This window comes from Oncorhynchus masou, unplaced genomic scaffold, assembly GCF_036934945.1.
Source record: "Oncorhynchus masou masou isolate Uvic2021 unplaced genomic scaffold, UVic_Omas_1.1 unplaced_scaffold_2469, whole genome shotgun sequence".
NCBI lineage: Eukaryota > Metazoa > Chordata > Actinopteri > Salmoniformes > Salmonidae > Oncorhynchus > Oncorhynchus masou.
The window spans coordinates 17,739-31,108 of record NW_027008922.1 but is presented as its reverse complement, the minus strand read 5'-3'; positions in this window follow the sequence as shown (position 1 = coordinate 31,108).

The following is a 13,370-nucleotide window of genomic DNA, read 5'->3' as shown; positions in this document are numbered from 1 at the left end:
TGTGGGGCTCCAACCAAGACCAACCAAGACCCGTGGGGCTCCAACCAAGACCCGTGGGGCTCCAACCAAGACCCGTGGGGCTCCAACCAAGACCCGTGGGGCTCCAACCAAGACCCGTGGGGCTCCAACCAAGACCCGTGGGGCTCCAACCAAGACCCGTGGGGCTCCAACCAAGACCCGTGGGGCTCCAACCAAGACCCGTGGGGCTCCAACCAAGACCAACCAAGTGGGGCTCCAACCAAGACCTGTGGGGCTCCCAACCCAAGCTCCAACCAAGACCTGTGGGGCTCCAACCAAGACCAACAAAGACCTGTGGTGCTCCAACCAAGAACTGTGGGGCTCCAACCAAGACCTGTGGGGCTCCAACCAAGACCCGTGGGGCTCCAACCAAGACCCGTGGGGCTCCAACCAATACCTGTGGGGCTCCAACCAAGACCCTGTGGGGCTCCAACCAAGACCCGTGGGGCTCCAACCAAGACCCGTGGGGACTCCAACCAAGACCAACCAAGACCTGTGAGGCTCCAACCAAGACCAAGACCTGTGGGGCTCCAACCAAGACCAACCAAGACCTGTGGGGCTCCAACCAAGACCTGTGGTGCTCCAACCAAGACCCGTGGGGATCCAACCAAGACCAACCAAGACCTGTGGGGCTCCAACCAAGACCTGTGGGGCTCCAACCAAGACCAACCAAGACCCATGGGGCTCCAACCAAGACCAACCAAGACCCGTGGGGCTCCAACCAAGACCAACCAAAGGCCCGTGGGGACAACCAAGACCCGTGGGGCTCCAACCAAGACCTGTGGGGCTCCGACAAGACCTGTGGGGCTCCAACCAAGACCAACCAAGACCCGTGGGGCCAAGACCCGTGGGGCTCCAACCAAGACCAACCAAGACCCGTGGGGCTCCAACCAAGACCCATGGGGCTCCAACCAAGACCCGTGGGCTCCAACCAAGACCCGTGGGGCTCCAACCAAGACCCGTGGGGCTCCAACCAAGACCAACCAAGACCCGTGGGGCTCCAACCAAGAGTGGGGCCAATCAAGACCCGTGGGGCTCCTCCAAACCAAGACCAACCAAGACCCGTGGGGCTCCAACCAAGACCAAAGACCCGTGGGGCTCCAACCAAGACCCATGGGGCTCCATCCAAGACCTGTGGGGCTCCAACCAAGACCCGTGGGGCTCCAACCAAGACCCATGGGCTCCAACCAAGACCAACCAAGACCCGTGGGGCTCCAACCAAGACCAACCCGTGGGGCTCCAACCAAGACCTGTGGGCTCCAACCAAGACCCGTGGGGCTCCAACCAAGACCAACCAAGACCCGTGGGGCTCCAACCAAGACCCGTGGGGCTCCAACCAAGACCAACCAAGACCTGTGGGGCTCCAAGACCTGTGGGGCTCCAACCAAGACCAACCAAGAACCGTGGGTTTCCAACCAAGACCCGTGGGGCTCCAACCAAGACCAACCAAGACCCGTGGGGCTCCAACCAAGACCCGTGGGGCTCCAACCAAGACCAACCAAGACCCGTGGGGCTCCAACCAAGACCCGTGGGGCTCCAACCAAGACCCTGTGGGGCTCCAACCAAGACCCGTGGGGCTCCAACCAAGACCAACCATGTGGGGCTCCAACCAAGACATGTGGGGCTCCAACCAAGACCAACGAAGACACGTGGGGCTCCAACCAAGACCAACCAAGACCCGTGGGGCTCCAACCAAGACCTGTGGGGCTCCAACCAAGACCCATGGGGCTCCAACCAAGACCAACCAAGACCCGTGGGGCTCCAACCAAGACCAACCAAGACCCGTGGGGCTCCAACCAAGACCCGTGGGGCTCCAACCAAGACCCATGGGGCTCCAACCAAGACCTGTGGGGCTCCAACCAAGACCAACCAAGACCCGTGGGGCTCCAACCAAGACCAACCAAGACCCGTGGGGCTCCAACCAAGACCAACCAAGACCCGTGGGGCTCCAACCAAGACCAACCAAGACCCGTGGGGCTCCAACCAAGACCCATGGGGCTCCAACCAAGACCAACCAAGACCCGTGGGGCTCCAACCAAGACCAACCATGGGGCTCCAACCAAGACCAACCAAGACCTGTGGGGCTCCCAACCAAGACCCGTGGGGGCAAGACCAACCAAGACCCGTGGGGCTCCAACCAAGACCAACCAAGACCCGTGGGGCTCCAACCAAGACCCATGGGGCTCCAAGACCAAGCTCCAACCAAGACCCATGGGGCTCCAACCAAGACCAACCAAGACCCGTGGGACTCCAACCAAGACCCGTGGGGCTCCAATCAAGACCCGTGGGGCTCCAACCAAGACCAACCAAGACCCGTGGGGCTCCAACCAAGACCCAAGACCCGTGGGGCTCCAACCAAGACCCATGGGGCTCCATCCAAGACCTGTGGGGCTCCAACCAAGACCCGTGGGGCTCCAACCAAGACCCATGGCGCTCCAACCAAGACCAACCAAGACCCGTGGGGCTCCAACCAACAAAGACCTGTGGGGCTCCAACCAAGACCAACCAAGACCCGTGGGGCTCCAACCAAACCAAGACCCGTGGGGCTCCAACCAAGACCCGTGGGGCTCCAACCAAGACCAACAAAGACCTGTGGGGCTCCAACCAAGACCTGTGGGGCTCCAACCAAGACCCGTGGGGCTCCAACCAAGACCAACCAAGACCCGTGGGGCTCCAACCAAGACCAACCAAGACCTGTGGGGCTCCAACCAAGACCTGTGGTGCTCCAACCAAGACCCGTGGGGATCCAACCAAGACCAACCAAGACCCGTGGGGCTCCAACCAAGACCAACCAAGACCCGTGGGGCTCCAACCAAGACCCGTGGGGCTCCAACCAAGACCCATGGGGCTCCAACCAAGACCAACCAAGACCTGTGGGGCTCCAACCAAGACCCGTGGGCTCCAACCAAGACCCATGGGGCTCCAACCAAGACCCGTGGGGCTCCAACCAAGACCCGTGGGGCTCCAACCAAGACCGTGGGGCTCCAACCAAGACCAACCAAGACCTGTGGGGCTCCAACCAAGACCAGAGTGGCTCCAACCAAGACCCGTGGGGCTCCAACCAAGACCAACCAAGACCCGTGGGGCTCCAACCAAGACCAACCAAGACCTGTGGGGCTCCAACCAAGACCTGTGGGGCTCCAACCAAGACCCGTGGGGCTCCAACCAAGACCCGTGGGGCTCCGTGGGCTCCAACCAAGACCCGTGGGGCTCCAACCAAGACCAACCAAGACCCATGGGGCTCCAACCAAGACCAACCAAGACCCGTGGGGCTCCAACCAAGACCCATGGGGCTCCAACCAAGACCAACCAAGACCCGTGGGGCTCCAACCAAGACCCATGGGACCAACCGTGTGGGGCTCCAACCAAGACCCGTGGGGCTCCAACCAAGACCCATGGGGCTCCAGCAAAGCCTGTGGGGCTCCAACCAAGACCAACCAAGACCCGTGGGGCTCCAACCAAGACCAACCAAGACCCGTGGGGCTCCAACCAAGACCAACCAAGGGGCTCCAACCAAGACCCATGGGGCTCCAACCAAGACCAACCAAGACCGTGGGGCTCCAACCAAGACCCATGGGGGCTCCAACCAAGACCCGTGGGACTCCAACCAAGACCCGTGGGGCTCCAACCAAGACCCGTGGGGCTCCAACCAAGACCAACCAAGACCCGTGGGGCTCCAACCAAGACCCGTGGGGCTCCAACCAAGACCCATGGGGCTCCAACCAAGACCTGTGGGGCTCCAACCAAGACCTGTGGGGCTCCAACCAAGACCCCGTGGGGCTCCAACCAAGACCAACCAAGACCCGTGGGGCTCCAACCAAGACCCGTGGGGCTCCAACCAAGACCAACCAAGACCCGTGGGGCTCCAACCAAGACCCGTGGGGCTCCAACCAAGACCAACAAAGACCTGTGGGGCTCCAACCAAGACCCGTGGGGCTCCAACCAAGACCAACCAAGACCCGTGGGGCTCCAACCAAGACCAACCAAGACCTGTGGGGCTCCAACCAAGACCTGTGGGCTCCAACCAAGACCCGTGGGGATCCAACCAAGACCAACCAAGACCCGTGGGGCTCCAACCAAGACCCGTGGGGCCAACCAAGACCGTAGGGCTCCAACCAAGACCAACCAAGACCTGTGGGGCTCCAACCAAGACCTGTGGGGCTCCAACCAAGACCCGTGGGGCTCCAACCAAGACCAACCAAGACCCGTGGGGCTCCAACCAAGACCAACCAAGACCTGTGGGGCTCCAACCAAGACCTGTGGTGCTCCAACCAAGACCCGTGGGAATCCAACCAAGACCCGTGGGGGCAAGACCAACCAAGACCTGTGGGGCTCCAACCAAGACCCAAGACCCGTGGGGCTCCAACCAAGACCATGGGGCTCCAACCAAGACCTGTGGGGCTCCAACCAAGATGTGTGGGGCTCCAACCAAGACCCATGGGGCTCCAACCAAGACCAACCAAGAACCGTGGGGCTCCAACCAAGACCCGTGGGGCTCCAACCAAGACCCGTGGGGCTCCAACCAAGACCAACCAAGACCTGTGGGGCTCCAACCAAGACCTGTGGGGCTCCAACCAAGACCCGTGGGGCTCCAACCAAGACCAACCAAGACCCGTGGGGCTCCAACCAAGACCCGTGGGGCTCCATCCAAGGCCAACCAAGACATGTGGGGCTCCAACCAAGACCTGTGGGGCTCCAACCAAGACCCGTGGGGCTCCAACCAAGACCCATGGGGCTCCAACCAAGACCCATGGGGCTCCAACCAAGACCAACCAAGACCCCTGGGGCTCCAACCAAGATCAACCAAGACCCGTGGGGCTCCAACCAAGACCTGTGGGGCTCCAACCAAGACCCGTGGGGCTCCAACCAAGACCCGTGGGGCTCAACCAAGATCAACCCGTGGGGCTCCAACCAAGACCAACCAAGACCCGTGGGGCTCCAACCAAGACCAACCAAGACCCCTGGGGCTCCAACCAAGACCAACCAAGACCCGTGGGGCTCCAACCAAGACCTGTGGGGCTCCAACCAAGACCTGTAGGGCTCCAACCAAGATCAACCAAGACCGGTGGGGCTCCAACCAAGACCCGTGGGGCTCCAACCAAGACCAGCCAAGACCCGTGGGGCTCCAACCAAGACCAACCAAGACCCGTGGGGCTTCAATCAAGACCTGCGGAGCTCTGGTCAAAAGCAGAACACTATACAGGGTATAGACCACAGGGCACAGACAGGGTACAGACAGGGGCTGGCTGTTGGATATGGTCTCTCAGTGTCAGTATACATCTCTTGGTACACATTCAAATATTGTAAGCGCTTTCATTGTCTGCTTTTATATGGCCCCTTTATTTATCCTATGGTTCTGACTTGTACAGGGAGAATACTGTAAGGGCACAGTGGCGATTTTAGCATGTAACTCTTCGTGTGGCAAAGCCACTACACAACACTAAAGAATGCATTATTTGCACTAAAATGGTGTGGGCCCACAAACTGTTAGGGCCTACATAAAGCTGTCCCAACACCTTACCACTGCTACACTTGGCTATCAGCAGAGACTTGTCTGGCAGCGAAACAGTTAATTCAGCCTAATTTACTGCCTTTAAAAGAAACAGAGCTGATATGGCTGACTTGCTTGAACAAATATGGGTTCTCCTGACAATTGATATGTACAAACTATGGCATAAGACAGGCCTGAGCAAAGGTCGGTCCCGGGGGCCATATGCGACCCGCGACCTGATTCAATATGGCCTGCGGAATCATGCTCAGAACACATAAGGAATTTGCGCTAGTAAAGTTGTGAAAAACGTATTTGTTATTCAAATTAAAAACCCAATGAATACTCTGCTTTGTGAAATGATTTAACTCCCACCAATTGTGGGACATTTATTTTGAAAGCACGTATAAATAACAACTGTGTAGTGAATACTCAGGGAGAAAAAAGGTGTAGATTCACGCGAAGAGCACGGCAGGTGTTTATTTCGCCTTGGCAGAAGGCAGTAATCGTGGTCACAGGCAGGCAATGGTCATACACAGGTGGACAAACAGGCAGATGAGTCACAACTAGGACTGAAGGCTATAACTGGTTCTCACAAATGATGTAGGAAAAGGCTTAGTAGAGTCAAAACGAACAATACCTCACAAAGGCACAAACAGAATGAACTGAACTAAATAAGGAGCTGATGAGACCAGGTGAGTAACTAACACAGGTGAAATCAATGAACATGAAAGACAGGGCTACGTTCCAGAACACAAAGAAACAGGGCTAATTCCAGAACACAAAGAAACAGGGCAACGTTCCAGAACACAAAAACAGGGCAACGTTCCAGAACACAAAGAAACAGTGCTACGTTCCAGAACACAAAGAAACAGAAAACACGGTTGACTAAGAAAATAAATACAGAACCTTACAAACTGCACAAGGACAGACAGTGACTGACAGGTTGACACACACACCACAGTTACAAATAGTAGCGAGCTAGAAATTCTGTAAAAAAATTGTTTTTCAAACATTTCAAAGAAAAGGAAAGTAGACAACAAATGTAGGGTGTTGCAGCAAGAGTGGACATCGAAACATTTATTTATTGAGGTATCAGGGAAAGCTGTGTGCTTAGTGTCCAAAGAGAGCATCGCTGTCTTGAAAGACTACAACGTGTCTGACACTTCCAGACGAAGCGTGCAGAGAAATACAGGAATATATCTTCTGAGCAGAGGACAAGGGCATCGAAAGAGTTGCTTCCTCAGTTGCAAAAGCAGCAAGGACTTTTCACAAATATTCTTACGCGGTCATAACCCCAGACTTTGAAATTACAGAGGAGCTTGCTTCAGTGCAGTCAATGAAGAGCACAACCACAGGGGAAGATTTATGGGAGGAGGTTAATAAGTGTGTGGCAAAGCTGAGACATGAGTTTTGAAATGTTATCCAGTGTGACCTCTGATGGGTGCCCAAACTTAACAGGAAAAAAACATTGGCCTTTTCGAGAAGGATATGAGATCAAGTAGCTGAGCTGAACCCAGATCAGAACATTTTCCTGTATTGCACTGTTCATCGGGATGTGCTCTGTCAATGTATTCTGAAAATGAGCCATGTTGTGGATACAAGCACTAAAGTGGTCAACTTCATAAAGAGCAAAATCTTAAAACCACAGGCAGTTTGTCTCACTGTCGGAAGAGAGAGTCGGGTCATGCAGATCTCCCTTACCACACAAACGTGAGATGGCTGAGTTTGGGGAAGGTGGTTAAAAGGGTGTGGCACCTGAAGTCGGAGATTGCTGAGTTTTTGCAATGAAAGAAAAATATGTGGATTTCCCTCAACTAAAAGATAAAGAATGTTTGGTTGATTTTGCCTTCCCAGTGGACATCATGACCTCATGAATTAACTGAATTCCAAACTACAAGGGAAGGGCCTTTTGCACATCAGATGTACAGCCTGTCAAAGCCTTCAAGGGAAAATGACTCCTCCTGACCCACCAATTAGAAGCCAACAATCTCACCCACCTTCTGACACTACTGGTCTGTTCCCTATCAGATGACCTTCTGACACTACTAGTCTGTTCCCTATCAGATGACCTTCTGACACTACTGGTCTGTTCCCTATCAGATGACCTTCTGACACTACTGGTCTGTTCCCTATCAGATGACCTTCTGACACTACTGGTCTGTTCCCTATCAGATGACCTTCTGACACTACTAGTCTGTTCCCTATCAGATGACCTTCTGACACTACTAGTCTGTTCCCTATCAGATGACCTTCTGACACTACTGGTCTGTTCCCTATCAGATGACCTTCTGACACTACTAGTCTGTTCCCTATCAGATGACCTTCTGACACTACTAGTCTGTTCCCTATCAGATGACCTTCTGACACTACTAGTCTGTTCCCTATCAGATGACCTTCTGACACTACTAGTCTGTTCCCTATCAGATGACCAATGGGAGAAGTATACATCACTGCTGCTGTGTCTCTTTGAACGGTGAGATTTCTCGTCATTTTGAGGATTTCAAAATGTTGGAAAACTACATGCTGTTGGTTTCCTCTCCTTTCACCTTCAACGTGGATAACGCTCCCACTGACCCACGGCCATCGATAAAAGACAGTACTGTGCAGCCGTCTTCATCAACCTTGCCAAGGCTTTCGACTCTGTCAATCACCATATTCTTATCGGCAGACTCAGTAGCCTCGGTTTTTCTGATGACTGCCTTGCCTGGTTCACCAACTACTTTGCAGACAGAGTGCAGTGTGTCAAATCGGAGGGCATGCTGTCCGGTCCTCTGGCAGTCTCTATGGGGGTGCCACAGGGTTCAATTCTCGGGCCGACTCTTTTCTCTGTATATATCAATGATGTTGCTCTTGCTGCGGGCGATTCCCTGATCCACCTCTACGCAGACGACACCATTCCATATACTTCCGGCCCATCCTTGGACACTGTGCTATCTAACCTCCAAACAAGCTTCAATGCCATACAACACTCCTTCCGTGGCCTCCAACTGCTCTTAAACGCTAGTAAAACCAAATGTATGCTTTTCAACCGTTCGCTGCCTGCACCCGCACGCCCGACTAGTATCACCACCCTGGATGGTTCCGACCTTGAATATGTGGACATCTATAAGTACCTAGGTGTCTGGCTAGACTGTAAACTCTCCTTCCAGACTCATATCAAACATCTCCAATCGAAAATCAAATCCAGAATCGGCTTTCTATTCTGCAACAAAGCCTCCTCCACTCATGCCGCCAAACTTACCCACGTAAAACTGACTATCCTACCGATCCTCGACGTCGGCGACGTCATCTACAAAATAGCTTCCAACACTCTACTCAGCAAACTGGATGCAGTTTATCACAGTGCCATCCGTTTTGTCACTAAAGCACCTTATACCACCCACCACTGCGACTTGTATGCTCTAGTCGGCTGGCCCTCGCTACATATTCGTCGCCAGACCCACTGGTTCCAGGTCATCTATAAGTCCATGCTAGGTAAAGCTCCGCCTTATCTCAGTTCACTGGTCACGATGGCAACACCCACCCGTAGCACGCGCTCCAGCAGGTGTATCTCACTGATCATCCCTAAAGCCAACACCTCATTTGGCCGCCTTTCGTTCCAGTTTTCTGTTGCCTGCCTGTGACTGGAACGAATTGCAGAAATCGCTGAAGTTGGAGACTTTTAACTCCCTCACCAACTTCAAACATCTGATATCTGAGCAGCTAACCGATCGCTGCAGCTGTACATAGTCTTATCGGTAAATAGCCCACCCAATTATACCTACCTCATCTCCATACTGTTTTTATTTATTTACTTTTCTGCTCTTTTGCACACCAATATCTGTAAATGTACATTACCATCTGATCATTTATCACTCCAGTGTTAATCTGCAAAATTGTAATTATTTGCCTACCTCCTCATGCCTTTTGCACACAATGTATATAGACCCTTTTTTTCTACTGTGTTATTGACTTGTTTATTGTTTACTCAATGTGTAACTCTGTGTTGTCTGTTCACACTGCTATGCTTTATCTTGGCAGGTCGCAGTTGCAAATGAGAACTTGTTCTCAACTAGCCTACCTGGTTAAATAAAGGTGAAAAAAAAACCTTGAGCTTATCGCTCTTCAGTCTGATGCAGTGATTGGAGAACTATTCAAAACAATGTCACTGACGAGGTTCTATGCATCTCTCCATGAGCAAAACTTTCCAAAGATTAGGAGTCGAGCTCAGAAGATGTTTGAAGACTCTTTGGGTCAACCTATGTATGTGAACAGACATTTTCAGTGATGAAATATAACAAGTCAAGGCACAGATCATCTCTTACTGACTCTCAGCAATTCTACGCATAGTGACGTCAGAAACTATACTTGAACAACAGCCTAGTAACGTTAATTAACTGGAACAACAGCCTAGTAACGTTAATTAACTGGAACAACAGCCTAGTAACGTTAATTAACCGGCACAACAGCCTAGTAACGTTAATTAACCGGCACAACAGCCTAGTAACGTTAATTAACCGGCACAACAGCCTAGTAACGTTAATTAACTGGAACAACAGCCTAGTAACGTTAATTAACTGGAACAACAGCCTAGTAACGTTAATTAACCGGCACAACAGCCTAGTAACGTTAATTAACCGACACAACAGCCTAGTAACGTTAATTAACCGGCACAACAGCCTAGTAACGTTAATTAACCGGCACAACAGCCTAGTAACGTTAATTAACCGGCACAACAGCCTAGTAACGTTAATTAACCGGCACAACAGCCTAGTAACGTTAATTAACCGACACAACAGCCTAGTAACGTTAATTAACCGGCACAACAGCCTAGTAACGTTAATTAACCGACACAATAGCCTAGTAACGTTAATTAACCGGCACAACAGCCTAGTAACGTTAATTAACCGGCACAACAGCCTAGTAACGTTAATTAACCGACACAATAGCCTAGTAACGTTAATTAACCGGCACAACAGCCTAGTAACGTTAATTAACCGGCACAACAGCCTAGTAACGTTAATTAACCGGCACAACAGCCTAGTAACGTTAATTAACCGGCACAACAGCCTAGTAACGTTAATTAACTGGAACAACAGCCTAGTAACGTTAATTAACCGACACAATAGCCTAGTAACGTTAATTAACCGGCACAACAGCCTAGTAACGTTAATTAACCGGCACAACAGCCTAGTAACGTTAATTAACTGGAACAACAGCCTAGTAACGTTAATTAACTGGAACAACAGCCTAGTAACGTTAATTAACCGGCACAACAGCCTAGTAACGTTAATTAACCGGCTCAACAGCCTAGTAACGTTAATTAACTGGAACAACAGCCTAGTAACGTTAATTAACTGGAACAACAGCCTAGTAACGTTAATTAACTGGAACAACAGCCTAGTAACGTTAATTAACCGGCACAACAGCCTAGTAACGTTAATTAACCGGCACAACAGCCTAGTAACGTTAATTAACCGGCACAACAGCCTAGTAACGTTAATTAACCGACACAACAGCCTAGTAACGTTAATTAACCGGCACAACAGCCTAGTAACGTTAATTAACCGACACAATAGCCTAGTAACGTTAATTAACCGGCACAACAGCCTAGTAACGTTAATTAACCGGCACAACAGCCTAGTAACGTTAATTAACCGACACAATAGCCTAGTAACGTTAATTAACCGGCACAACAGCCTAGTAACGTTAATTAACCGGCACAACAGCCTTGCTACAGATTGCAACAGCTACCGAGGGGTGCGTGAGTATGGGATTATGCTGAGTGTCATTATTGTAACTCTTATAACGTTTGCACGTCATTATTTCATTATTTGACGTTTATCTTTTTTGACACGCAAAGACCCAAACGGCGTTCGATAGATACGCGAGATGATTCTCCATCATGTTTGCCCCTCTCCATAACCCCAATGATGACAACGGACAATTGGACCCACCAATATTTAGTAAGCGTAAATAACTGGTAAATTACCCATGCCTATAATGCACGTTAAAACTACCGTTAATGCTAACGTTACGTCACAACAATGTTACCGTTATCAGGCCCGTTTCAGCAGGTTGTATAATGTAATGACCTGACTAGATCATAAATGAACAATTGTCCAGACAGAGGCTTGAGTTTGCGAATTGACGGTTTATTAAACCAACTTTACACAGGCTACTGTTTGGGCCGTAGCACACGCCAAAAAGATAACAGATAACCCACAAGCCAATCGTGACCTTCTCTTGGGAAGCCCAGACGTAAGAGAGAGAACAAAAAGCTGAACCTGGTCTTAACTTCCAATGCTCCACCCCCCCTCCACGCCACTCCACCAACCACCAGGATGCCCGGCATCAGAACATTCCAGGCATTCCCGTGATTGGCAGATAGCAGGTTGATTGACATGTCGGACCCCGCGAACACCGGGTACTGGTCAGTACAACACGACCACCTCCTAGCCTAACACATAACACACAGCTGTCTGTGCGGGTCGCTACACAGCCCCCCCACCACAAAGTCCCTCGTCCCCGAGGGAACAAACAAAGTCTCTGAAGCGACCCGGAGGTCTCCTTTGCCTGCGTGGCCGTGATGGTCGCAGAGTGCCCCTCTGGGAACCAGGGGATGAAGGCAGGGATATGGGGGACAAGGAAGCGGGAACGGGTAATACAGTCCGTGGCTCTGGGGAACCACGCGGTGACACCGGGGGGGAGACAGGGGGAGTGGGCTGTCTGGAGCCTTGTCTGCGGCACCTGAGGGTGGGTGCCTGGAGAATGTCATTGCCAGAGAGGGGAATTGTGGGGGTTCCTGGGGTTTGGGGAAAAGAGGCCCCTCTGTATGGGGCTAACCTGTCCCGGTGCAGTGCCACCTTTCTCCCCCTGGGAGGAAGCTGCACCCGGTACACAACCTCCCCTACCCTCTCCAGGACACTGCAGGGTCCCACCCAGTGACTGTCCAACTTGGGGCATCTGCCTTTTTTCCTTAGGGGGCTGTAGACCCAGACCAGCTCCCCAGCCACAAAGTGCCTTCCCCGGGTGTGCACGTCATAGTTCCTTTTCTGCCTCACACCTGCATTCACCAGCTGCTCCCTGGCGAAGGTGTGGGCTGTCTCCAGGCGGTCCTGGAGTCTCCGGGCATACTCCGGCCCTGGAGGAACATGAGGGCTATCCAGGGGCCGACCAAACGCCATCTCCGCAGGGGTGCGGATCTCTCTCCCCAGCATGAGGAGGGCAGGCGTGCAGGAGGTGGAGTCTTGGACAGCGGAGCGGCATGCCATGAGGACCATAGGCAGGTGCTTGTCCCAGTCCCGCTGGTGTTTGGAAGAGACGATGGCCAGCTGCTGTCCAAGCGTTTTGTTGAAGCGCTCCACAAGGCCATCACTTTGAGGATGGAGAGGAGTAGTGCGGGTCTTGTGCATACCCAGCCTCTCACACATGGTGGCGAACACACGGGACTCAAAGTTTCTGCCTTGGTCGCTGTGGATGGACTCTGCAGCTCCAAACCTGCTGAACATCCCCGCTGTCAGGGCGTCGACGATGGTCTCTGCCTCCTGGTCAGGCAGAGCATAGGCCTCGGGCCATTTTGTGAAATAGTCCATGGCCGTGAGCACCCAGCGGTTTCCACTGTCTGTGGTGGGGAACGGCCCAACTACATCCACTCCCACCCTCTCCATGGGAGCCCCCACTGGGAACTGTTGGAGCTGAGCATGAGAGCGGCCTGGGGGCCCTTTCTCGCTGTGCAGTTGTCACAGCGGCGACAAAAGTCCTCCACATCCCTCTTGTGCTGCCCCCAGTAGAAGCCCTGACGGAGACGGCGCAGTGTTTTTGTGACCCCAAAGTGTCCAGTCCCCACCCCCATGAGTACTCTGGAGCACAGCCTCCCGCA